Here is a 24,246-nt window from a genome sequence, read left to right on the forward strand (position 1 = left end):
TGCGGTTCCACTCTAGTCGGCTTGCCTTCCAAGGCTAATGAGCTTGAACTGCTCGGATTTGAAATCATTTCCTCCTCCTAGACAGACTTGCCTGAAAAGGCTAAGTGAGCCCTGTCTGCCCTGGTTTTAAACCAGTTTCCCTTCTTTTATATACAGTTGGTTCACAGCATCTTGCTCCGTAATATTCAGAGCAACCCTTCTGGCTTTCCCCAAGATGGGCTACCCTCATCCAACACCTAGGGGAAATGCCTCTATGCTGTTGTATCCTGCTTCTGGTCGCAGGCTGCCCTGCCAGCGCTGCGCCGCTGCGCCGCGCTTCCCAGTCCCCCCCGGCTCCGGCTCCCTTCCCTGGGCTCCAGCGGCAGGCGGCATTGGGGGCCTGGTGGAGAGCCGGGCGCGGCTGCGCGGCAGGCCGCGGGCACGGGGCCAGCCGAGCGGACCTGCGCGCCCTGCCGGAGCGCGGAGGAAGCGGGCGGCGGGGACGGGACGCGCCGCGCAGTCATGCCTCCGTCCGTCCCGGTCTCCCCGGGGCTCGGTGCACCCGCGCAGGCAGCGGAGGGAGACCCCGCCAAATGCCGCGCCCTCCCAGGATCCCCGTCCCGCGCGGCTGTGCGCTGGTGCCTAGAGCCGCCCCTGCTTCTGGTGACATGATATAAAGCTTCATTTTTCTCTATTAGTTACCTTTAGGACTTCTCTAATCTTAGGTATATGGTAGAAGTGGTCCTGAGGGATGGAAATAAGAGTACCCTTCCTTGTAATCCATCCTGACCTAAGGATGCCTGTCCAATGCCTTCATCTTTCAAGTGCCATTCTACACCTGTGGATTCTGTGGAGGATTCCTGTCAAGCACAGACAGTTAAAGGCCCAGAGATTCCTTTCAGAGTCCCTGCATGCGATCCAGGCACTCAAATCCACAGACTCATTCTGATGGTGTTTGCCTTGCCTCGTCTCTCAGCCCTATAGGACAGTGGATCACTAGTTTTCTCCAGGAATTGGCTTTGTCTAAGGAAGACACTTAAGGCCTTTCAGTTATAAAGTAAGGTTATTTCTTACCTACTACCTCCCAGGATCATACTGTCCTTCTCAAAGGAAGCGTCAAGAAAAGATGTCTTTATCCAGAGGTCATTCAGTATTTAACTGCTTCCTGTTATTTCCTTTATCCAGAGAATCTTTAAAAGGTACTGAAGGGTAAAGGCTGGTTTATTCTAATGGTCTCAGAATAGCCCCCCAGGCCCTAGTCTGCTGACCACCTGGAGATGTGAGAGACAGCTCCTTTGCCTAACTTTAATATGGAATGTTTCTCACACACACATCTCAATCAGCATCTGAATCCCTTTCAGCTTGAGCTATTGGCATGACCGACTAAAGGAGCCTTTTAAAGAAATGAGGCTTCAGAGAAAGACTTCACCACTCCATCAGAAGTATGAAAGAGAATCTGTGCTATTTTCTCCATATGGTGCAATGTCTAGGAACTCTGCCAAAGAAAGCATCAATTCCTTCTATACATAACTTCCCACAAGAAAGATTATTCAAGAGACTCCTGGCCCAGTTCATGCCTCTACCTATAATGACCTCTAGGGGAGAATCCAGGATAAATCCTAGACTATTACTTGCTGGACTTCAGGTTCCTAAAAGCAGTATCGTACCTTCACATTCCTCAGTTTTCATTTCCTTGGTGGAACCTCAGATTGGTCCTGCACCAACTGCTCACTGACCTCCACTCAACTCCCCATCTCCTGTCCTGGAAAGCTGGCTTGCCCTAGGTGTATCTCTTAAGCTGGTGGTGGCACTGTCTACCCTACTTTTTACTCCACTTGCTGTCTTTCATAGGGAGTTCTCAGCATTGTTCTTGTTTCTTCAAAATCCCAAAGAATTTCCATGTCAGGAAATTGGCATGTCAAACTTTTGTCACTATCTTAAAGCCAATAAAAAGTTGTGCTGTTCCCTGGATGTGCATGGTTTTTACACAGTTATGACTTCTGCTTTTAAGAGGGTCATGGAGGTCCAGAAACTCAAGAAGAGTACTTATCTGGTTGTCCTGACCAAGTGTATTTGATCCTGCCTTGATGAGGCCTACAGAATAGCCGATTATCCTCATCTGATTGAAAAAAGTGGTTGCGCTATTTTGGCAGTCTCCATCTCTTGGATTGAGAGAAGGGTGACTTTTGTGAACAAACTGTGTAAAGCTGTCACTTCGTGGTCTGTCAATGGCAGGTTTGATGTTCAGTCAGCTGAATCTGATTTACTCTGTGAGTAATTCCTGCCTCCTCAGTGACTCATGCTAAGACATTGGCAGATTCATGGATCTATTTGCATTGCAATTTGTTTCCCTTTTCTCTGTACCTTTCTCTAGGGAATTCTATAGACAGACCATCAGTCTGTGCTGGTAACAAGTAGGCACAGAAAAAGGAACTTCTTCCCTTGTAATTACTTTCTGTGGCCCAATTACATTTGTATCAATACCCACTATTCACTCAGTTTTGTTCCTATTAGCAAGTTTTACACTGTTGTCTATGCTTGAGGTCTTCAAAGTTTTATAATTCACAAATTATTGACTTAGTTTCATTTTTAGAACTTCTCTAACTAGCTAGAACATAAAAATGGCCATACTAGGTCAGACCAATGGTCCATTTAGCCCCGTATCCTGTCTTCTAACAGTGGCCAGTGCCAGATGCTTCAGAGGGAATGAACAGAACAGGGCAATTTTGAGTGATCCATCCCTGTCCTCTAGTCTGAGCTTCTGGCACTTGTTGGTTTAGGGACACCCAGAGCATGGGGTTGCATCTCTGACCATCTTGCTAATAGTCATTGATGGACCTATTCTCTCTGGGCATAATTCTTTTTTGAACCCAGTTCCGCTTTTGGATTTCACAAGATCCCATGACAATGAGTTCCTCAGGTTGACTGTTTTGTTTGAAGAAGTACTTCCTTTTGTTTGTTTTTAACCTGCTGCCTATTAATTTCATCAGGTGACCCCTAGTTCTTATATTATGTGATGGGGTAAATAACACTTCCTTATTCATTTTCTCCATACCATTTATGATTTTATAGACTTCCAATTTTTAAAGGATGCCTTTTTTACTCTAAACACCTCTTACACTGTGCTGTTTAGTCATGGTGGCTTTTTTTGGTCCTCTTACTGTTTTAACTGGAGTATACAATTAGTTTCAGCCTCTAGTCTGGTATTTTTTTAAATAGCCTCCATGCAGTTTGTAGGCATTTCACCCTGATGACTGTTCCTTTCAATTTTTTTCAACTAGCTTCCTAATTTTTGTGTAGTTCCCCTTTTTGAAGTCAAATACTAGTGCGGTAGGTTTCTTTAGCATTGATCCCCCCTACAATGATATTAAATATAATTACATTATTAGAAGGGGGAAGTATCTGAGGGTACATCTACAGTACGAAATTAATTCGAACTTATTCTATTTGAATTTTTGGAAGCGATTTTATACATTCGGTGTTGTGTCCCCATTAAAGCACGTGAATTTGGTGGAGTGTGTCCACAGTACCGAGGCTAGCATCGAATGTCGGAGCGGTGCACTGTGGGAAGCTATCCCACAGTTCCCGCAGTCCCTGCTGGCCATTGGAATTGTGGGTTAAGTTCCCAGTGCATGATGGGGCAAAAACATTCTCATGGGTGTTTCTGGGTGTGTGCTGTCACTCGCTCCTCCTTCCATGAAAGCTACGGCAGACGCCATACTGCCAGCAGAGAGTGCAGTACGGTGCACCACCTGTCTCCCGGTACTATGAATCCACCTCACATGTCCTCTAGTCTTTCTTTCTACTCTTTTATTTAACCATTTCCCACCTTTTTTCGGCTACCGTGAACCAAGCAGCACAGCTTCCACTGTAAACTCTGCCCTCCTGCTCTTGCATCACTAGCTAATTTTTCCATGTTGTCTATCCTGGGCTCCTGTGGAAGCTACAGAAGGCAATAATTCCCTGCCATTTTTCAGCCATCATGAACTGAGACGCACAGCTTCCGCCACAAGCTGTGCTCACGCTTCCGCCACAAACTCTGCTCACGCAGCTCTAGGCAGCTTCCTGACCCCATGAAAGCTACAGAAGACAACCATTTACTGCCTTTTATCGGCCATCTTGAACCGAACAGCTCTCCTACGTTTCGTGCCCTTTTTCCAGGATTACCTATGCAGGCGCCATAGCGTGGCAATCATGGAGCCCGCTCAGATCTCCAGTGCAGTTTTGACCATTGTAAATACCTCGCACATTATCCAGCAGTATGTGCAGTACCTGCAAAACCGGGCGAGGAAGTGACGACAGTGCGATTACTATACTGATGAGGACATGGACACAGACATTCCCAGAAGCACGGCATGTGGTGATTGGGAGATCATGGTGGCATTGGGCCAGGTTCATGCCGTGGAACGCCAATTCTGGGCCTGGGAAACAAGCACAGACTGGTGGAACCGCATAGTGTTGCAGGTCTGGGATGATTCCCAGTGGCTGCGAGACTTTTATATGTGTAGGGCCACTTTCATAGAACTTTGTGACTTGCTGTCCCCTGCCCTGCAGCGCAAAGACACCAAAATGAGAGCAGCCCTCACAGTTGAGAAGCGAGTGGCTATAGCACTGTGGAAGCTTGCAACGCCTGACAGCTATCGGTCAGTTGGGAATCAGTTTGGAGTGGGAAAATCTACTGTAGGGGCTGCTGTGCTGCAAATAGCCAATGCAATCATTGACCAGCTGCTATCAAGGGTAGTGACTTTGGGAAATGTGCAGACCATTGTGGATGGCTTTAATGCGCTGGGGCTCCCAAACTGTGTCAGTGAGATAGACAGAACGCATATCCCTATCTTGGCTTCGGCACACCGGGATGGCCAGTACATAAACCACAAGGGGTACTTTTCCATGGTGCTGCAAGCACTGGTGGATCACAAGGGACATTTCACTGACATCAACGTGGGATGGCCAGGAAAGGTGCATGATGCTCGCATCTTCAGGAACTCTGGTCTGTTTGAACAGCTGCAGGAAGGGACTTACTTCCCAGACCAGACAATTACTGTTGGGGATGTTGAAATGCCTATAGTTATCCTTGGGGACCCAGCCTACCCCTTAATGCCATGGCTCATGAAGCTGTACACAGGCACCCTGGACGGTAGTAAGGAGCAGTTCAACTATAGGCTGAGCAAGTGCAGAATGGTGGTAGAATGTGCTTTTGGACGTTTGAAAGCATGCTGGTGCAGTTTACTGACTCGGTTAGATCTCAGCACAACCAATAATCAAATTGTAATTGCTGCTTGTTGTATACTCCACAATATCTGTGAGAGTAAAGGGGAGATGTTTATGGCGGGGTGGGAGGTTGAGGCAACTCACCTGGTGGCCAGTTTCGCACAGCCAGACAACAGAGCGATTAGAAGAGCACAGCAGGGTGCGCTGTGCATCAGAGAAGCTTTGAAAGACAGTTTCATGACTGACCAGGATACGGTGTGACAGTTGTGTTTGTTTCTCTTGAAGTTACCCCTATATATATATATCTATATATCTATATCTATATCTATCTATCTATATATATATATATATAATGAAAGGAAATAAAGTCAAAATTGTTTAAAAACTGTTCTTTATTATTTGTTGCACAACACATTGAGAGAAATCAGTAGGTAGACCGGGGGAGGAGGAGGGAAGGACAAATCCAGAAACCAAATCAAAAGTTCACATATGCTAGCTTTCTGCTGCTTGGGCGATCCTCTGGGGTTGAGTGTGTGGGTCCCCATAGCCTCCCCCCTCGTGTTCTTGGGCATCTGGGTGAGGAGGCTATGGAACTTGGGGAGAAGGGAGGGTGGTTATACAGGGGCTGCAGCGGCAGTCTGTGGTCTTGCTGCCTTTCCCGCATTAGATCCACCATACAGCGGAGCATGTCGGTTTGCTCCCTGCATGAGCTTGACCGTAGCGTCCTGCCTGCTCTCATCGTGCGCGTCCCTCCTCTCTTCGTGTTCCTGTAATGCTTTACAGGACTCCACAACTGTTTGCCTCCACACATTGAGCTGGGCCCTATCAGTGCGGGAGGACTGCATGAACTCAGCAAACATGTTATCCCAAGTTCATTTTTTCTGCCTTCTAATCCGGGCCAGTCTCTAGGACGGAGTAGATAGGGGCGGCGTTGAAACATTTGCACCTGTGGGAGGAGAGAAAGGGAGGGTAGTATTTTAAGATACATTTCAGAGAACAAAGGGGACACTTTGGTGTGAGTAAGCCATCACACATGCCGGGCAACAGAATTCAGCTTGCAGGCAGCCTAGGGGCATGTGGGGTTCTACTTCTACATTAATTTCAATGCTTTCAAACAGCTGGGCCCCCTTTCCCATAACAAGCAATGCCTGGTGGGTTTGCCATATAAAAGGAGGGCCTGCGGGCTCTCTGGAATGATTGCTTCACATAACACACACACACACACACACCTGCACCCACCGCGTGGCTCCGATGAGGCTCTGAGCAGGGATGAACCCTTTAAACTAAACGTGAACAGCCCAGCGCGGCTGGGTGTGCCCCCTGCCCCCCACCGTGTGGCTCCAATTAGGCTCTCACTCACCAGAAGTACCTTCTCCAGGGTCATGGTCCGGGAGCCTGACTTGGGAGTGGGGGGAGGCTATTGGCTCCAGTGTTAAGAATAGTTCCTGGCTAGGGGGGAAAACCTGTGCACAGTCGTCGTCGTCCTCCTCCTCCTCTTTGTCTTCCAATGACTCTTCCTCCTCGCTCTGTGCAACTCCCCCCTTGCAGGTGTCCACGGACAGTGGTGGGGTAGTGGTGGTGTCACACACCCCCCATAATTGCATGCAGCTCACAGTAGAAGCGGAATGTATGGGGCTGTGACCCAGAGCGCCCGTTCACCTCCCTGGCTTTTTGGTACGCTTGCCTGAATGACTTGATTTTTGTACGACACTGCTCTGTGTCCCTGGAGTAGCATCTTTCCATCATGGCCCTGGAGACTTTAGTGAATGTATTTGCGTTCCTTATTTTGGAACATAGTTCTGCCATAACAAACTCATCTCCCCAACATGCGATGAGATCCAGTACCTCCCATTCGGGCCATGCTGGAGCGCGTCTGCGAATCTGGGACTGCGTGATCTCTTGTGATGGTGGACTCTGCATGGTTGCTTGTGATGGTGGACTGTGCTGATGGTCACCTGTGATGATGGTGACAAAACAGGAAATGAAATTCAAAAGTTCCCCGGGGCTTTTTCTGCCCACCTGGCTAGTGCATCGGAGTTGAGAGTGTTGTCGAGAGCAGCCACAAGGGAGCATTCTGGGATAGCTCCCAGAGGCCAATAATATTGAATTGCATCCACAATACTTTTAACCTGGGATTGCAATCTCGATTTAAGTGCTACTCCACTTGCTGAGGTGGAGTACAGAAATCGGATTAAAGAGCCCTTTAAATAAAAAAAAACCAGTTTGGTCGTGTGGACGGAATCTTTTTTTTCAAATTAACTCGGCTAATTCTGAAATAACAGACTAGTGTAGACCAGGCCTGAGACTGGTTGAGGGACAGAAACTAACTTTTGGTTCCTTTCAGTCACTACTTGTCTGACACTGGGAGAGAGAGAGACACTGCCCATATGCGGCATTTCCAGACCACTGATTGACTAGATCACTGCTTAAGAAAGTACTTGCCAGGTAAGAAATTCCATTTTATTTGTTTGCAAACCTAAGTTACCGATAAATTGACTTAAACTAGAGAAATATGGGACAAACTCTGAAAATGCTGATTTAATTGTGTTGGTTTGGTTTGGGTTTTTGTTTTTTAGTTCTTTGCTGCTTTTAGGCTGCAACTTGTGGTTTGACTTTACAGGATTTACATGAGTTGAGTATTTGGAGGTTCGGTTGCAGTGAAAGCTGGGCTATATGCTGCTGTTCAATATGTAAATGAAAGTAAACAGATTTTTCAAAAAAAATTCTTGCTACACTTTGCCAATTGGTAAATAACTAAGTATGTTCAAAAACTCCATTGTCTGCTTTTAAAGAGGCTCAGCAATGTTTCTGGGTATATGTAAAATGATATTTTAAAGGAGAAAAATGAGTCATGAGGGAGGAAAGCACAGTATTTTCTATTGAGTATGCTCTTGTAGCTGTCTTGGTTCTGAGCAGTCATGTTCCATGAAAGAAACAGTTCATAATATACCATAGTTTGAATATGTGAGGATCAAAAGAAATCTTTAACTATTTTTAAAAGTCAGACTAGGTATTTTATAAAAACGAGGACAAAGTTTAGAAAACAAGTGTTGCTTTGACTCTGATGTCTTGAAAGATTCAAATGGCAAAATCAGCTTGTTGTTAGTTCCATCATCCTTGGTAGGGGCCACACCACCCCTGTTTCCCTCTTCTGTCATGGAGGGAGACTGAGGATATGAAAGCGGGAGTAGCCACTACCACTCTTCAGTTCCTTCCAGGAATTTGGGAGTCTGAGGAAGGAGTGAAATTGAACAGGGAGTGTGAATATATGGAGGCTCACCACTAAGAAAACCAGTTAATAATAAGTTACCTTCATGTCTTCTTCTAATGGCCTCTACGTGTTCCCACTTGTGGGAATTTAGCAAGCAGCACAACTCCCACGAAGGTGAGCTGAAGCCTTCCAGGGAACACAGACAGCAGATCTGCCAAAATGAACATCAGCTCTTGAGTTTTGGGTCAAGAGTATACTAAAAGTGACTGCATCTCTTGCTCTCCCAAATCAGGGCTAAGGGTTTGTCTACATGGAGCAGCAATACACACTAAATGTTCTAAAGTGCACCAGCGTGTTGGATGCTAACTGGACCATGTGGACCCTACTGGTGTGTTCTAGTGCATATTAATGTAGTACTTTTAGCAGAACTGTATTAATGCGCCATAGGGAACTTTTCCTTCACACCAACAGGGTCTATATGGACCAGTTAGCGTGCAACAGGTTGGTGTGCGTTAGAAATCACACCTTTTGAGTGTGCATTGCTGTTCCATGTAGACAAGCCCTAAGAGAAGGAAAAACTTGCTGAAAACAGGCATAAAGCTAGAGGAAGCAGGCCTGCAGTATTCTATAATGAAAAGCGGGTAAAAGCATGCCATGGAAGTTTCCTTAGATCGGAGAATATGTTGACATTTCTAAGGGGTTGAGCACCTACCAAGTCATAACAATTACACTATGTAATTGGTCTCCCTTCTGCTCCCCTCCATCATATGTTCCAAAGGTCTGGGGAAGTGGTGGAAAGATTTGGTCCCATAGAGATAATCTTAGGCTCTGTATCTGACTCTCTCTAGGTTAGAGTTATGGCTGTAATTAATGACATCTTTAGAGAGAGATGGACCAGAGAGCAGTATGTCCAGTGTTTGAAGAGAGGCCAAGTAGTTCTTCAAAGTCAAAGGGTGCTGCACTGCTGTCAATGGACCTTATCAACCAGGATGGAGCCAGGCACTTTGATGCCCCTTACATCAGCCATAAGATGCAGTGGTGAGCAGATGTCTAAAGGTGATGCTGGTTTTGTAGACAGACTTATTTGACTGGGCCTGAGGAGCCTCTCCTGTCTGTAAGGGGTTATGAGGTAGCTCTTCTGTTCCATTGCACAGCTTCTCTCCTCATTCATTACTAATAGCCTAATAACCCATCCTGTGGAATTTGGAGGTGTTACAACATTGTTGCTGGAGGCTCCATGACTAAGCTCTACCCTTCAGCTCAGGCCAGCAGATTTTCTGCCTCCATCAGTAGAAGTTGACAATTCGGTTTCCCCTCACCATTTTGTTTTAAAACCTTTATTTCTATTAGTTTTCATGCAGTTGTGATTTATAATCCTCTTCCTCCCCCAGAGCGGGTAAATTATGATGTGGTGGTTTCAATCAGCTGGACCTGCCACTGCAGTGCCTCCTTGTCATGTCCTATGTGAGGCTTCATTTACAGGCTCTACAAAGGGTGAATTACACCCTGCATGTTCCCAAGCAGCTGACCCTCCACTGCTAGAGTATAAAGGTCAGAGTTGGACTGGCATGTTGGGTCCCACCGTGGCCCAAGGAGCTGCAACTTTCTGTGGGAGAGTCTGAAGATGAACAATAATCTATCCAGCCAGCCTTGGAGGTAAGTCCTGGTCTGGAGAGAGGTAAACCCTGAAAGGGTCCAGAGTCCTGTCCCTACAACATTCCTCAGATACTGAAGTGGGTTCTTAGCTCCCCAGGGAAGGAACCAGGGCTCCTGCACAGCTCCCCTTGATTTTGAAGAATTGGTGGCTATGAATCCTTTCCTGCAGCTGTTCATTTATGAATGGATCTATTTCTCTGGACATGGTACAGACTGGCATGTTGTCTATGCTGGGTATAGGTGCATCGCATGCAACCTTTGCTTTGGTGTGAGTACCATCACCACTTAAGGCTCTGGGTGCAGAGGGTGGATCAGAAGGAAGAGCCTGGTAGAGGAATTGTGACACAAATGCTCTTTTTGTCTCTGTCATGCTGAGAGTTTTGTTGGTTTGGAGGAAAAATTACCTATGTTTCCTTGGGCACTTCTGCTCCAGACTTTTCCATCTGCCAGCGGAATAACCCTTCTTGGATACCCTTGGTGTTGGTAGTAACCAGCAAATTGCTATACTGGCTTTAACAGGGAGGACTGAGGTCTCTCTGCCATCTCAGCTACTAGTTTTTATCTAATGTTTCCTTCAATAGTTCTTCACCTGTAAGTTTGGATGCACAAGATACCCATTTAGGATGAATGCGATGGCTATTCATGGGTATTACAACATGGCTTCCTTTGGACCATGTTATAACCCATTGATTGTCACATCAAGGGTTTGACCAAGACAGAACCTGAGACATCTCACTCCAAGCAAGGATCATACCCTTAGATGATGAGCCACTTGTTTGCCAGTAAGCTTTTCATACTAAATATACGAAAATCCTTGTCTGAAAGGCTATACCTGAGGCTGTGCAGTATATCATCACTCTCGTGGTCTATGGGGTTTTGGAAGGAAGTCCCCTTCTGAAGGTGTGACTATGTTGGTCACTAATGGAACTACTGCTGCACCAGCCTAGGCACCCAATATTTCTGAAATTTTAACACTTGGTATAACCAGATGTCTTCATTTAGATCTTTTGATGCCTCCAAAGGAGGCATTAATGGGAAAATGTGTCTAATAATGCTTGAAAGGGAAGACATTTATTAATATGAATGAGTTCCTTGCAAGCCATTGGCATCCTGTCCTGGGAAAATTGTGTAGGTGTTGGGTGGTGGTGGTGGTGCATTTTGGGATTTTTTTTTTTTTTTGTGATGCACATATGGTACTCTGTCTGTTTACACAGAGGAGGTTGAACACTATTCATCCTGTCAGGAGGATCACACAACAGAGGTGGGATATTGGAACCATACCTTCCTTGTGCAAGTAACTTGCACATGTCCTGGGAGCCTGAAAGCTTCCCCGGGGCAGCTAGCACGCAGGTAAATACTGTAGTAGCAACCTAGTACTACTCATGGCTTTACTGAGTAAGCCAGGATCATTTTAAATATGGGAGGGGATTTCTCATTTACAACTCTGTAATCCCAAATTGGTGCAGCTGCACAGGGAATGGAATTCTCAAGTTCCTCTGTTTTGGTCACAAACTGTCTGAAGTGCTCCCCAGGCTTTGAATGTGGAGCCAGCCTGTGGAGTGGGGGACGGTGTGGAGAGAGAGAGAGAGAGAGACCCTCCCTTTCCCACCTTTCAGAGTGTGTGGCAGAGCAAGAGCTCTTGGGCTGAGAAGCTAAGGGGCACAATTTCCACTAGGCTACAGCCTGAGGCAGAGCTGCATAGGAAGAACAGGCTTCTCTGCATGCCCAGACAAGCATCAGGATGGGGGAAGGGATGTGAGCAACACAGAGCACCTCTGTGTAGGATAAAAGCCCCAGAAAACACTCAGCAAAGAGCTTTTCATCCCAGTGCAAAGAATTTCTCCCCCAGAGGTCAAAACAGATCTGTCTCTGGCTGTAATTTTACCATAGTGGTAAAGATTTGCAAAGATCCAAAACTGTACTGCATCAAGCATTTCCTGTGAGGAAATCATCTGTAGCCAGTTATCTCCAATAGCTAGGGTTGCTACTGCCATGCATCCCTTTATCCCCTGAGTGTGTTTTCCCAAAATGAAACTGCTGAAATTTTTTCTGAGAACATAGGACCATGCACGTGATGCAATGTAAAGTTAGGTGTCATTTTCAGATAACTTCCAAATGCCCCATTGTAGGCAATTAGGTACAAACAACATGCTGTAAGCCAATCTGGCTTTCACTCTAGAACCTTGCATACTTGGACCACAAATTTCTGAAAAATCTCATTGTACACATCTTTGTAGTTCATTTTGACACCTCTATATTAAAAAAAAAAAAACGGGGAGGGGGACCCATAATTATAACAAAGGAGATTGGACCAGTGGGCCATCAAATCCAGTGTTCTGTCTAAGACAGTGACCAGCACCATTGCAAGAAATCACGTAGTGAGAAATTGTTACTTGCTACTACTAGTCACCTCCTACTTCCCATTAGGGGTTAGCTTATGATTGAGTTATGAGTGTTTATATCCCTTCCAGAACTAGGGAGTAACCAGAAGTCAAAGCTTCTCCAGTGCAATAGAAATAATGTCCTGGGTAAAGAAGAATCTGCTGCCTTTCAGTACAATTTTCATAAAAGATATAGAAAAGAGGGAAAGGGAGAGTTGAAGATCCCCCTTCTGGTCCTTCATTGGCCCAGAAGGCACTTTGGACTTGCTAGATATCCAGAAAGCAGGGTCTCCTTCATTCAGACAGGGAACACCTACTGGTAACAGCCTGGGCATTGAAAGAGGACTGCAGTTTAGCATGGATGCTCCATTCAGGGCCACCCGGGGGGGGGGGGCAATTTGCCCTGGGCCCCGGGCTCCACAGGGGCCCCCAAGAGAACAGCTGAGGCTCCCGCCTCCGCCCCTCTCCTGGAGCCCTAGCACATCAAGCGGCGTCCTCGGACAGCGCCGCAGCGTGTCTCTGGCGGGGTCCCTGAGCCCCGCCCCGCTCAGAGCCGCATGGTGAGGGGGCGGGGCTGGGAGCTCCGGGCTGAGCTCAGCTCCCTCCGCTCGGTGAGGAGCTCCCAGCCCCGCCCCCTCACCACGCAGCTCTGAGCGGGACGGAGCTCAGGCCCCGCCGGAGACACGCTGCAGCTGTTCAGCGACGCGCTGAGACTCCAGGTGAGGAGGGAGCCGGGGGTAAGAGGCTGGGGCTGGGGGGTTGGCTAAGGGGCAGGGAGTCCTGGGGACAGGGAGGGGGCAGAGGTTGGGGAGCGGTCAGGGGGCAGGGAATGGGGGGGGTTGGATTGTGGGCGTTCTGGGGGGGTGGATAGGGTCAGGGCCGCCCAGAGGGGGCGGGGCAAGAGGGCACAGGAGCTTCTTCGCTCCCGGTCTTCGCCAGCGGGGGGTCCTTCCGCTCCGGGGCGGAAGGACCCCCCACTGGCGAATTACCGCCGAAGCGGGACCCGCCGCCGACGTGCAGCCCGGTCTTTGGCGGCGGGGGGCCCTTCTGTTCTGGGACCCGCCGCCGAAGTGCCCCGAAGACCCGCGGCGGGGACACACACACACACACCCCCCGCGCTGCCGAATTACTGCCGAAGACCGGGCTGCACTTCAGCGGCGGGTCCCGCTTCGGCGGTAATTCGGCGGCGGGTCTTCGGGGCTCTTCGGCGGCGGGTCCCGGAATGGAAGGGCCCCCCCCCACCGCCGAAGACCCTGGGCCCCCGGAATCCTCTGGGCGGCCTTGGCTCCATTAACCTCTGATACAGTTTGCTATCCAGAAAGATCTCAACCAGGATATTTCACGCATTGAGCTGGTCAAATTTACATTTCAGGTTTGAGGGGAAACAAAAAGCTCTTTGGGACAGAGACTGCCTCTTAGTGCAGAGCCCTGACCTCTAGACCCGGGGTGGGCAAGCCACAGCCCGCGGGCCAGATCTGGCTCATCAGAGGTTTCAATCCGGCCCGCGGGATTGCCAGCCCTGTGACGCAGCGGGCTAAGGCAGGCTCCCTGGTTGCCCTGGCCTCGTGCCGCTCCCGGAGGTTGCCAGCACCATGTCGCTGCGACCCCTACGGGGTTGGGGGGCAGGGGGCTCCATGTGCTGTCCTTGCCTGCAGGCACCGCCCCCCCGAGTTCCCATTAGCTGGGAACGGGGAACCGCAGCCAATGGGAGCTTCGGGGGTGGTATCCACAGGTGAGGACAGCACATCGCCTGCCCCACCCCATCTCCAGGAGTCACTGCATGCTGGCCACTTCCGGGAGTGGCATGGGACCAGGGCAGGCAGAGAGCCTGCCTTAGCCCCTCTGCGCATCACTGCCACCCCAGAGCTGCTTGAGGTAAGTGGTGCCAGGCCGGATCCTGCACCCCAACCCCCTGCCCTGAGCCTCCTGCCGCACCCCTCCTCTGCCCCAACCCCTTGCCCTGAGCTCCCTCCTGCACACCGCACCCTTCCCATGCCCCAACCCCTTGCCCTGAGCTCCTTCCTGCACACCGCACCCCTCCCATACCCCAACCCCCTGCCCCAGCCCTACATTCATGGCCCTGCATACAATTTCCCCACCCAAATGTGGCCCTCGGGCCAAAAAGTTTGCCAACCCTGCTCTAGACGCTGTTGTGATACAAACATAAGAATAATTTGCAAAGATCTGGCGATCACAGCTACCCTAGAGTTACTCCAGGAAGTTTGGTTGAAGTCCTACAACCAAGCACCTTACAAATGTGGATGAGTACCAGCTATAGTGGCACTTTGTAGACAGACACATCACACCCAAGTTTCACAGAATGACAGCCTGTGGCTGGCCTTCCATTACTTCCAAAAGGTAAGTTTGGAAAAAATTAGTATCCACACACTAACCACACTGCCTTTGTCATGAGGAAAAGGTGATTCTTACAGTTCTAGAAACCTTCCTGTTCAGGTACATTCCTCGTTCCACGGTTCTTGGGGAAAGAGTTCCCCATTGTTTTGTTCTAACCCTTGGAAGGTTGTGGCATAAATCTCTCTGAAGAGAGATCTCAAGCATATGGGTACATTTGCCAGTTATACCCTGTTCATCTCTTTGTATCCAAAATGCCAAGGCAATAGGGCCTCGAGGTTACTGCAGGCAAGACATAAAAATCCTGCGTCAGTTGGCATGCTCGGCATCTAGGCAACTATTCACAGATGTCCCTAGAGGCACAAGTGTCTAACCCTCACCTGGGGAAGATTTGCGAAGTAAGTTGCATTCCTGTGCTCAGGTATCCTTTGGGTGGAAGGTGCTAGTGGGTTGGTTCCTACATAATTTCTTAGTTTATAAAGCTCTTTCTTTATATGATGGGAACTTCTATTGCTGACAATTATTTTTCTATAATAATTAAACTCTGCTTATCCTTCCCCCCCCCCACTTTGGTGATTCATTGCTTTCTACTTCCCATTTGCAATGAATGAAGAGAGAAGCTGTGTGAGACAATCAGGGTCCAGACACCCCCGAGGGAGAATGGGTTCTGAGCCCCCAAAGGATAAGCAATTGAATCAACTGATTGTATACAATATTATTGTAATATAAACGTATATTTTGTATCGCATAAAAATTGGGGATATGCTGGTCATGAATATCATTGCCTGATGTATGTACGGGGTGCGTATAAAGAGTTATGTATGTGTTCTGGAAATATGTTTTGGAGGCAGTGGATAAACAAGTCTGCTTTACACAAAGGAATGTGGATTTACATCTCTGCCTTGCTTGATTATGGGCAAAGGACAATGAAAGTACATTTACATATAAGATAAACAAAGTGATTAAGCCTATTTAAAAAGCATTTTGCCCTGAGGCTAAAGAAAGGGGCTTGGTGCCTGCACCCAGAAGAGCAAGCAGCAAGGGAGAGGCACTATGTCTGGATTTATTTTATAAAATACATTTCAATGGTTTTTCTGGACTATAAAAGGAAAGAAAATGAACCCCTTAGTTATCTGTCTCTTAGGGGACAAAGGAAACTGCATTTGATTCAGTGAAAGGTTGATCGTCCTAGCTGAAGGGCTGGAGTTGCTGGTAGTTTAATACAAGTGAGAAACTTTTTAGGCAAAGATATAGCTTATTAGGATTAAGTTGTAGGCATTAAAGCGTGTTGTTTTTGTTTTGTTTGTAACCGTATCTATCTCTGTTACTCTTGCTTAGTTTCACTTAAATTTATGTTCTTTATTAATTAACTTACGCTTAGTTTTACTATAAACCATCTCAGTGCTGTATATTAAGGTGTAGAGTGTGTAATCAGTAAGCTAATGGGCTGGTGTGTATACTGTCTCTTTGGAGAGAGACGACTTACTTTCTGTGAGTGTCTAGTGAGAGGGCCTGGACACTGCAGAGAGTTGTCGCTGAGGAACTCGGGTTCACTGAATGTTACCTGCAAGGTACGGTTTAGACTGGCAGAGTCTCAAGGAGTTCGCTGATCAGGTGGACAGACTGGAGTGGTAGGGAGTGGTCACACAGTTTAAGTCCAGCAAAGCTCCCTCTTGCTGAGTCAGAGGAGTAATGCAGTGGCTTATGGTTCTGGGTTCTCAGGCAAGTCTCACATGTGTAGTAGCACCAGAAATTTCTTTCTGTTAGCAGCTTCTCTCCTCCTTCAACTCACCCAGGTAATCTGGTAAATGACTAGAACAGACATTGAAAATTTTCTCTAAAGGGAGACTTAGGCATATATTATTTAAGATTAATTTAATACATTGTATTAGGTTGTCTTAATGCTAATAATCAGTTGCTGAAGAGTTTCTACAGCTGTGGAAGAATTGAGCTGAAGGGCAGAACTTAGTCCTGGAGCTTCCAGCAACAACACTGGACTGCTGCTGAATTCGAAGGTTGGGGTCCTTAGCCCATGAGTAATGAATTCCAAGACAAGCTGCTAATAGGAAAAAAATTAGCCAGTAATAAAGTTCTCGTTCTTCTTTGAGCGCGGCGCGTGTGTGACAGCCAAAAGATTCTTTCCCTAGCAGCATCCGAAGGGTTGGCCTGGGTGCCCCCTGGAGTCAAACCTTCATGGCGCCAAATACAGGGCTCTACCGACCCGCCACCCACTCAGTCCCTTCTCACTGCCGGTGACAGCCAGCTGGAACAACCTGTGCTCTTGCTTTGCAAGCGTGTTTGCAGTGTCCACTCTGTGTTTATAGTTCTTAGTAGTTACTAGTGTTAGTATTATCAGTTAGTTTATAAGTTTCCTTTCAGGGGTTCCCCCCCAACACGCTCCCCTGGTACTGAGATATTCCCCCTCCCCAGGGTTCAAGCTCTGTGAGGACTGTGGAAAATTTATGCCTAAGAGCAACCCGCACCCTTCCTGTCTCCGATGTCTCGGGGAGAGCCACCAGAAGGACTGGTGCAGAATTTGTAAAGGGTTCCACCCTAGAACCTTAAAAGACTGGGAGCAGAGGCTCAAGATCCTTCTAATGGAGGCGGCACTCCGGCCACAATGTGACCCGGGGTAGGCAGAACCCATGCCCAGCACCTCCTAATCAATGTGCAGTGCTCCGCCCCTGATGATGCGTGAGCCGGGGCCGAGGAAGGACCCCAAAGAGTTGTGGCGCCACCACAGTTCTTCTGTGAGGTCTCAGTCCTTGGTGCCCCAAAAAACAGAAAAGGCCAGAGAGGGGTCGCTCTCCCCCCTCCAAGCCCAAGGATCCTGTGGCAGGGAGACTGGAATTGGGCCCTGTCACCTTGGCCTCTCTGCCTCCCAGGTTCTTGTTGACTCCTGCCTCTGGGGTCCAGTTGAGTCCAAACCCTCACTGCTTTCTCGACCACCATGGCGGACAGTTCCAGCTCCCCTCAATGCTGGAGGTATGCGAGGCGGCTCAGGACCTTATGCGCCTCATGGCGCCGTTCTCTCTGCAGAGGAGAGAGAAGTCGCCAGTGACGGCCTGGCCCCCAATCCCAGCAAGGGGCAAGCCGGCGATGATTTTACACTGATCTCCATCTCCAGTACACCTTTCCCCAGCACGGTCCACCCACGTGGGGGAGCCGCACTGGTCCCCTAGTTCCCGGCAGCACAGAGCACTGCACTTCCATGGTCCTCCTCAGAGACCTCAGTGTCAGATTCCTACCACTCCAATAGGACCAGGACCAGGAACAGAAGGTCCAGGTCCCGGCATCGTGGCTGCCACAGTGGCAACCCCCGACTTCGTGGCCGTTCTGGACACCCTTGGCATATCATCAGAGCCAGCACCAGGGGTCAAAGTCCTGATCCGCATCCGTATTGTTGGTGTCCTTTGTTCCTCTGAAGGCACCATCGGCACCATTAGCAGCGGCGCCACCAATGCCCCTGCAGTCAGCAACCTTGGTATCAATGACCTCGGCACCCATGATCTCGGTTCCGGTGGCCCTGGCACCACAGGCTGCTGACGTGGCGGCTCAGCAATACCAGATGCCTCATGACCCCCTGGGCGCCGAGGGGAGTGAGCAGGGCTCAGTGCCAGGACTTTCCTTCTCAGCCTCCCCAGATGAGACCATGGCAGGGACATTAGCAGCCCCATCCTTGGAGGACAACAGGGTCCGACAACAGCTGCTGTGATGGGTGGCACAGAGGTGGTGGTAGGGAGCCTGCCAGCCCCACCAATCCTCCTCCCACAGCACCAGTTGAGGTCCTGGGCCACATGCCGCTGTGCACTCTCGTGGCCCAAGTCCTAGTTAGGGGTACCTAGTAGAAGTCATGGACAGGTCACAGGCTGTGAATTTTTGTTTACTGCTCATGCCCTGTCCATGACTTTTACTAAAAAATACCTATGACTAAAATGTAGCCTTACTCACGGCCAGTGGAGCTATCATGTTAGAAGGGGAGAGGGAATTGAACACTCCTGCTTACTTTACCCCAATGGTGCAGGAACAGGGTGGCCAGGAGTCCATGGCTCTCCCACTTTTCTAAAAGAGCCTGCCCTACCCACTTTTCAGCAGCCATGGGGGGCTCTGTGTGTTTCCCATGCCACTAGTGCTGGCTCTGCAGCGCCCATTGGTTGGGAATCCAGATCCCCCTGGCCTGCAGGGACATGCTGGCCATGTCCAGGGAGCTTTCCCTGAGGTAAGCGCTGCCCTGCACCCAATCTCCAGCCCTGAGTGCCCTTCCACACCCAAACTACTGCAGCTGCTGCTGTGTGTGTGTGTGTGGGGGGGGAGGTGTGGTGGCCTAAGACTGCCCCAGCGGTCACGGAAAGTGACTGAATCTGTGACAGACATGCAGCCTTAGACAGGGGCCATGCTGCTTTCCTGGGCCTAGAGCTTCCCTTTGGGTTAGTGGTTGGTGAAAGGAGGGTGTATTTGGCAGGTAATTGAAGTGGATGCAGCTGTTGTTGCCCAGTGCTGGAGTGTTTAGATGGAGCACTACTGGCAGGTGCTGGAAGGGCCTTTTTCCAGGCAAAGCTCTGTTCTCCTGCTGGTTGCCTCTCTGCCATGGGAGCAAGACCTTGCCCCTTCGAAGGGAAGAGGAAGAGACTGCGACCAGCCTCCCCTCCTTTGCTAGAACCCAAGATAAGCAGTTACCCCACAGGCTGTCTTCTCCCCTCCTGACATTTCTCAGGGGCATAGGACTGCACAGGTGGTTCCTCCTACCCAGCCCTGCTTCTCTGTGTTTGGCTGCTTGTGACCATGGATTCCTTTTCCCACCTATTTATTAAATTCTCCCCAGGAGGAGCTAAGTCAGTTATGGCAACAGCAGCTTGTCCTTCCAACATCAGCGCACAGGCTGGAGCTGCTGAGCCAAGGCCAGTGTCTGACCCTGTCTTGACATCAGCCAAGCCTGCTTAAAGGGCTGAGCAGGTGTCCTCAATGCAGCCTGAAATGTGACCTACATCTTAGTGCAGGGGTTCTCAAACTGGGGGTTGGGACCCCATCACAGGGTTGTGAGGCTTGCCTCCAGCATTTATAATGGTGTTAAATATATATAAAGTAAAAACACATTTTTATAAGGGGGGGGGGGTCACACTCAGAGGCATGCTATGTGAAAGGGGTCACCAGTACAAAAGTTTGAGAGCCACTGTCCTAGTGAGTTACCCCTTCCACCAACCCCCCCCCCCACTGAACTGTGTGTGTTAAAAATCAAGTCAGTGGGAGGTACTGAGTTAGTGCACTCAGCCCAACATCCATGGGCTACAGGCCGTAGGGCGTGTGGTGCCCTCCAACAGCAAGGGCAGTGTAATGTCACAGAGCCCTGTTCTTTTATATCAGTGCCACTGCTGCCTCAGTATCCCCTAGGGTAGTGTTTCCCAAATTTGAGACATTGCTTGGGAAGCCCCTGGCGGGCCAGGCTGGTTTACCTGCCGCATCCACAGGTTCGGCTCCTAGTGGCCGTGGTTCGCTGCTCCAGGCCAATGGGAGCTGCTGGAAGCAGCAGCCAGTACGTCCCCTGGCCTGGCCCGCCAGGGGGTTTCCCTACACAAGCAGCCTCCCAAGTTTAGGAAACGCTGCCCTTGTCCTGTGCTGTAAGTGCGGCAGTGATACAGAAAACTACCTTCACCTCACACCAGAAAGCACATAGTAGTCAGCTCTCAGTAGTGGCAGCTTTGATACCTGACCCCAGCCAAACACAATGACTACAGGCCCTGCCCCTAGACATGAACCCAATATGCTGTGTCTGCTTGGGAATGGCAACCTCCACACAAATCTGACTTCCTCTTAAACAAGCAAAGGGGAGAGTCTGACCTAGTGCCCTCACAGGGGCCTGCTCCTTGATTCAGGCCTTGCGTAAGGTGTTCAGCCAGTGCTGGCTCACAACCCTAGGCCTTGATGTTATACTGGCAAGTTGGAGGTGTAGTCTGGGATTGCCCAGGGGCCTGCACAGCGGCCTACGCTTTGACATCAAAGTAGCAAACTGGAGTTGCAGAACCAGTCAGATCCCAGATTCCTGTGCCTTGATACAGTACTACTACAGCAAGGGCCAGCTAGAGGGGGGTTTGGATTCAGGCATGGTCCATTGAGGCCCAGGAGATAGGATTACATCAGCTGTCATTTATTTAAAAGAAATGTTTTTTTAACATCCTACAACAGGTGTGGAGCTGAGGAGGAGAGCTCAGTGCTACTACCTTTCCCCTAGCTGGGGGGAGACTTCTTCCTTCTCTAATGTGGCGCTTCAGGGCATTCCTCCAGCCTTGCATGCAGAGGGTGGTGGTGGGGGTCCCCTTGCCCTGGTTCAGAGCCTGGTGTCTCAGCTGCTTCTGCCTCTCAGGTGGAAGAATGTTCCTCCTCTGACCCAACTACTGCTTCTCTGCTGGCTGCTTTGCCTTATACAAGGCCTCCCTGAGCCCTGCTGTTGCCCCTGGGGCAGCTCTTTAGGCCACTCACTCAGCCACATGGGGGCAGGGGGGGAAGAGAGGGAGGGCTCCTAGCTGCTCCCACCCAGCCCCATACCAGGATTGGGCCTTCTGATGGTGGAGTCTGCAACCTCCATTGCAATCAGTCTGGGTGTGTTCCCTTGCAGGCAATAAGAGCTGTAGCCAGCATTCCACAAGTCAAATTACACCCTTGGCACCTGCACAAATAGCTGGAGGCTCCTGTGGCAACATTAGATTTGGTGAAAAGAACCCAGCTTGACTGTTAGAGGTTGCAGGGGTGAGAGTTAGACAGCTTTCTACTTGCAGACTCATCCCAGTGGAGATGGAAATTGAGCCCCAGAGCCAGAGCCAGCAATGAACAACTCTTTGATGTTAATGAAGAAACACCATCAGCTGTGCATAGAACTGATTTAAAAACTCAGCCCTCAATAGTCCTCCAGGGCTGGATTCAGAAAAGGACCTAAAATGGCAATTAGGCACCTCAGTGCCTAAATCTCAATCAGCCCCACTGCAATTCAGTGACCCAAACTTTGTAGGCAGCTGAAGTCACTTAGCACCTTACCTTTTGCAGTGTTTCCAATTGCACCTGTGCTACTGCCCCTTGGCCTACACAGTGCAGGCCCACACCAAGCATCCTGATGTCTAAGCCCAGAGCAATGCACAAAGAGAAGCTAAGTGTGCTTGTACTTAAGACACCTGCAGGGCCTGAACTGCTAGGTGTGCTCAGACCTCACCTACCAGATCAGGCCCCTATAGACAAATGTGCACAAAAAGGCTGCAGTGGGAAACCACCCTCCTGACTTTTAGCCCAGTGCTTAGGTTACCTCAAATGGAAGTTGGGAGCTGCCCCATTTCACCTCCCTGTTCCACCTGAGGGGGAGAATGGATTTGCTATGTAGAAGGAGAGTGCCCTAGCTCCTGGGCTACAGGCTATTCGGGCATGGGCCTCCCCCATCTCACTGTGGATAAATAATTTGAAAAGTCAACTGTATGTTCTAATCCCCTCCTGTCATTCTAGATACCATTAGCTTGGGTTTGAATAGAGACTGGGAGTGGCTTGGTCATCACACATAGATTCACTATTTCCCCATGTTAAGTATCCTCACACCTTCTTGTCAACTGTCTAAAATGGGCCATCTTGCTTATCACAACAAGAGTTTTTTTTCTCCTGCTGATAATAGCTCATCTTAATTAATTAGCCTCTTACATGCATCCAACGAAGTGGGTATTCACCCATGAAAGCTCATACTCCAAAACATCTGTCAGTCTATAAGGTGCCACAGGACTCTTTGCTGCTTTTACAGATCCAGACTAACACAGCTACCCCTCTGATACTAGCCTCTTACAGTTGGTATGGCAACTTTCACCTTTTCATGTTCTCTGTATGTATATATATCTTCTTACTATGTTTCATTCTATGCATCTGATGAAGTGAGCTGTAACCCACAAAAGTTTATGCTCAAATAAATTTGTTTGTCTCTAAGGTGCCATAAGTACTCCTGTTCTTCTCATGCTTGTGTGCTCTCTCTGGCCTAATATTGCCCTATCCACTGTGGATAAACTATTTTCTAGGCACCTACAAGTGAGGCATAGTGACGCTTAGCATCACCACATAGGTTTCTTTGGTAATCTAGCCCATGGGCTACCTGGGTCTTTGCAGAGCCATTTCTAAAAGAGTGAAGTAGGCCCTGGTTGACATTTTTCAGACTCCTGACGGGCATGAACTGATAAAAGCAGCTGCTTGTTGCTAGATTTGACAAACCACTAACTGCAACTTTCAGTAGGCAACAGTTCACTGCAAACTGCTACTTCTCAGGGTGCAAACATTTTATTGGAAAAAGATTAATTTGCATTAAAATAGTTATCTAAAATAGCTTTGTACAGTTGCAGAATTTCAATAAAGAGGAGGGCAACCGCCTTCAACACTTCCTACTTCAGATGCACATAACAGCCTGTACTTTACACTTGTTTTCTCCCCATAAGTCATTAAATTTTGTTATAGAGTTACACTGCTGATTACTCACTTGGGTGTGTCACTGTTTTGAAATAAACTCTTAAAAGGCCAGCTAAACAGCTTGTACATGGAGTGATTCGACAGAAGCTACTCCAGGCATGTGCTGGTACAGTCAACTAAAGTACTTCATGGTGTGGGTACAAGGTTTTAAGTTGGATTGAAGAATAGTTAAGGAGGTTTGGCACGGAGGTGCCACCCTTCTGCAGTATTCAGTTAGAGCTAGCATTAGGAATTTACAAAACAGGTTACCTGTGTAAATGTTTATATGCATAAGATTAGAACAATAGGCCATGTTAAATCTAGTCAACACACACAACAGATTCATTACTGATACAATCAGAGCTCAAGCCATCATGTCCAATTATGACTAGTTATTTATTACATGCATTGTTTCAGTCTGGCCCACAAAGGCATAACAAAATGAAGTCTGCTTTCAGTAAGTTTAAATTTGCTGGGTCTGGTATTTTGTCTGCTGATTCTGCCAGGGCATAAATCCCCAATAATGCGATTGCATTCCTCATTTGAAGAATACTGCCAGGTATGACCCATAGCCATAGTATGATATCAAGCAAATTCAATGGATGTAATGTACTCTATATGCCAGCTCTCCTCCTGCTACTACTCCGTCATTTTAATTTGTTAGAGTGGTTGTTTATCCAAGTTTCCCACGCAGTAGGCCAGCTAGATATCCTAGGTCCTTATATGCTGGTTTCCTTTCTATTTTAAATTACAAACTTCACTGCATTTTCTCGGACGATCAGGGCAGTTCAGGATTAGGGGCAACACTCTAACTATACCGCCAGCTGAGCTTTATTGTACAGCAGGGCTTGCTAGTTTTATTGTAAGGCACCTTGGGATGCTCTTCTTATAAGTGAGCTGGGTTGTGTAAACTATCAGACCATTGAAATTACTTTCATAGTTATATTTACTGTCCAATTAAAAATAATCAGCTCTTTTAACTGTATAATGGCTCCTTCA

This window comes from Mauremys reevesii, linkage group 2 (assembly GCF_016161935.1).
Source record: "Mauremys reevesii isolate NIE-2019 linkage group 2, ASM1616193v1, whole genome shotgun sequence".
NCBI lineage: Eukaryota > Metazoa > Chordata > Testudines > Geoemydidae > Mauremys > Mauremys reevesii.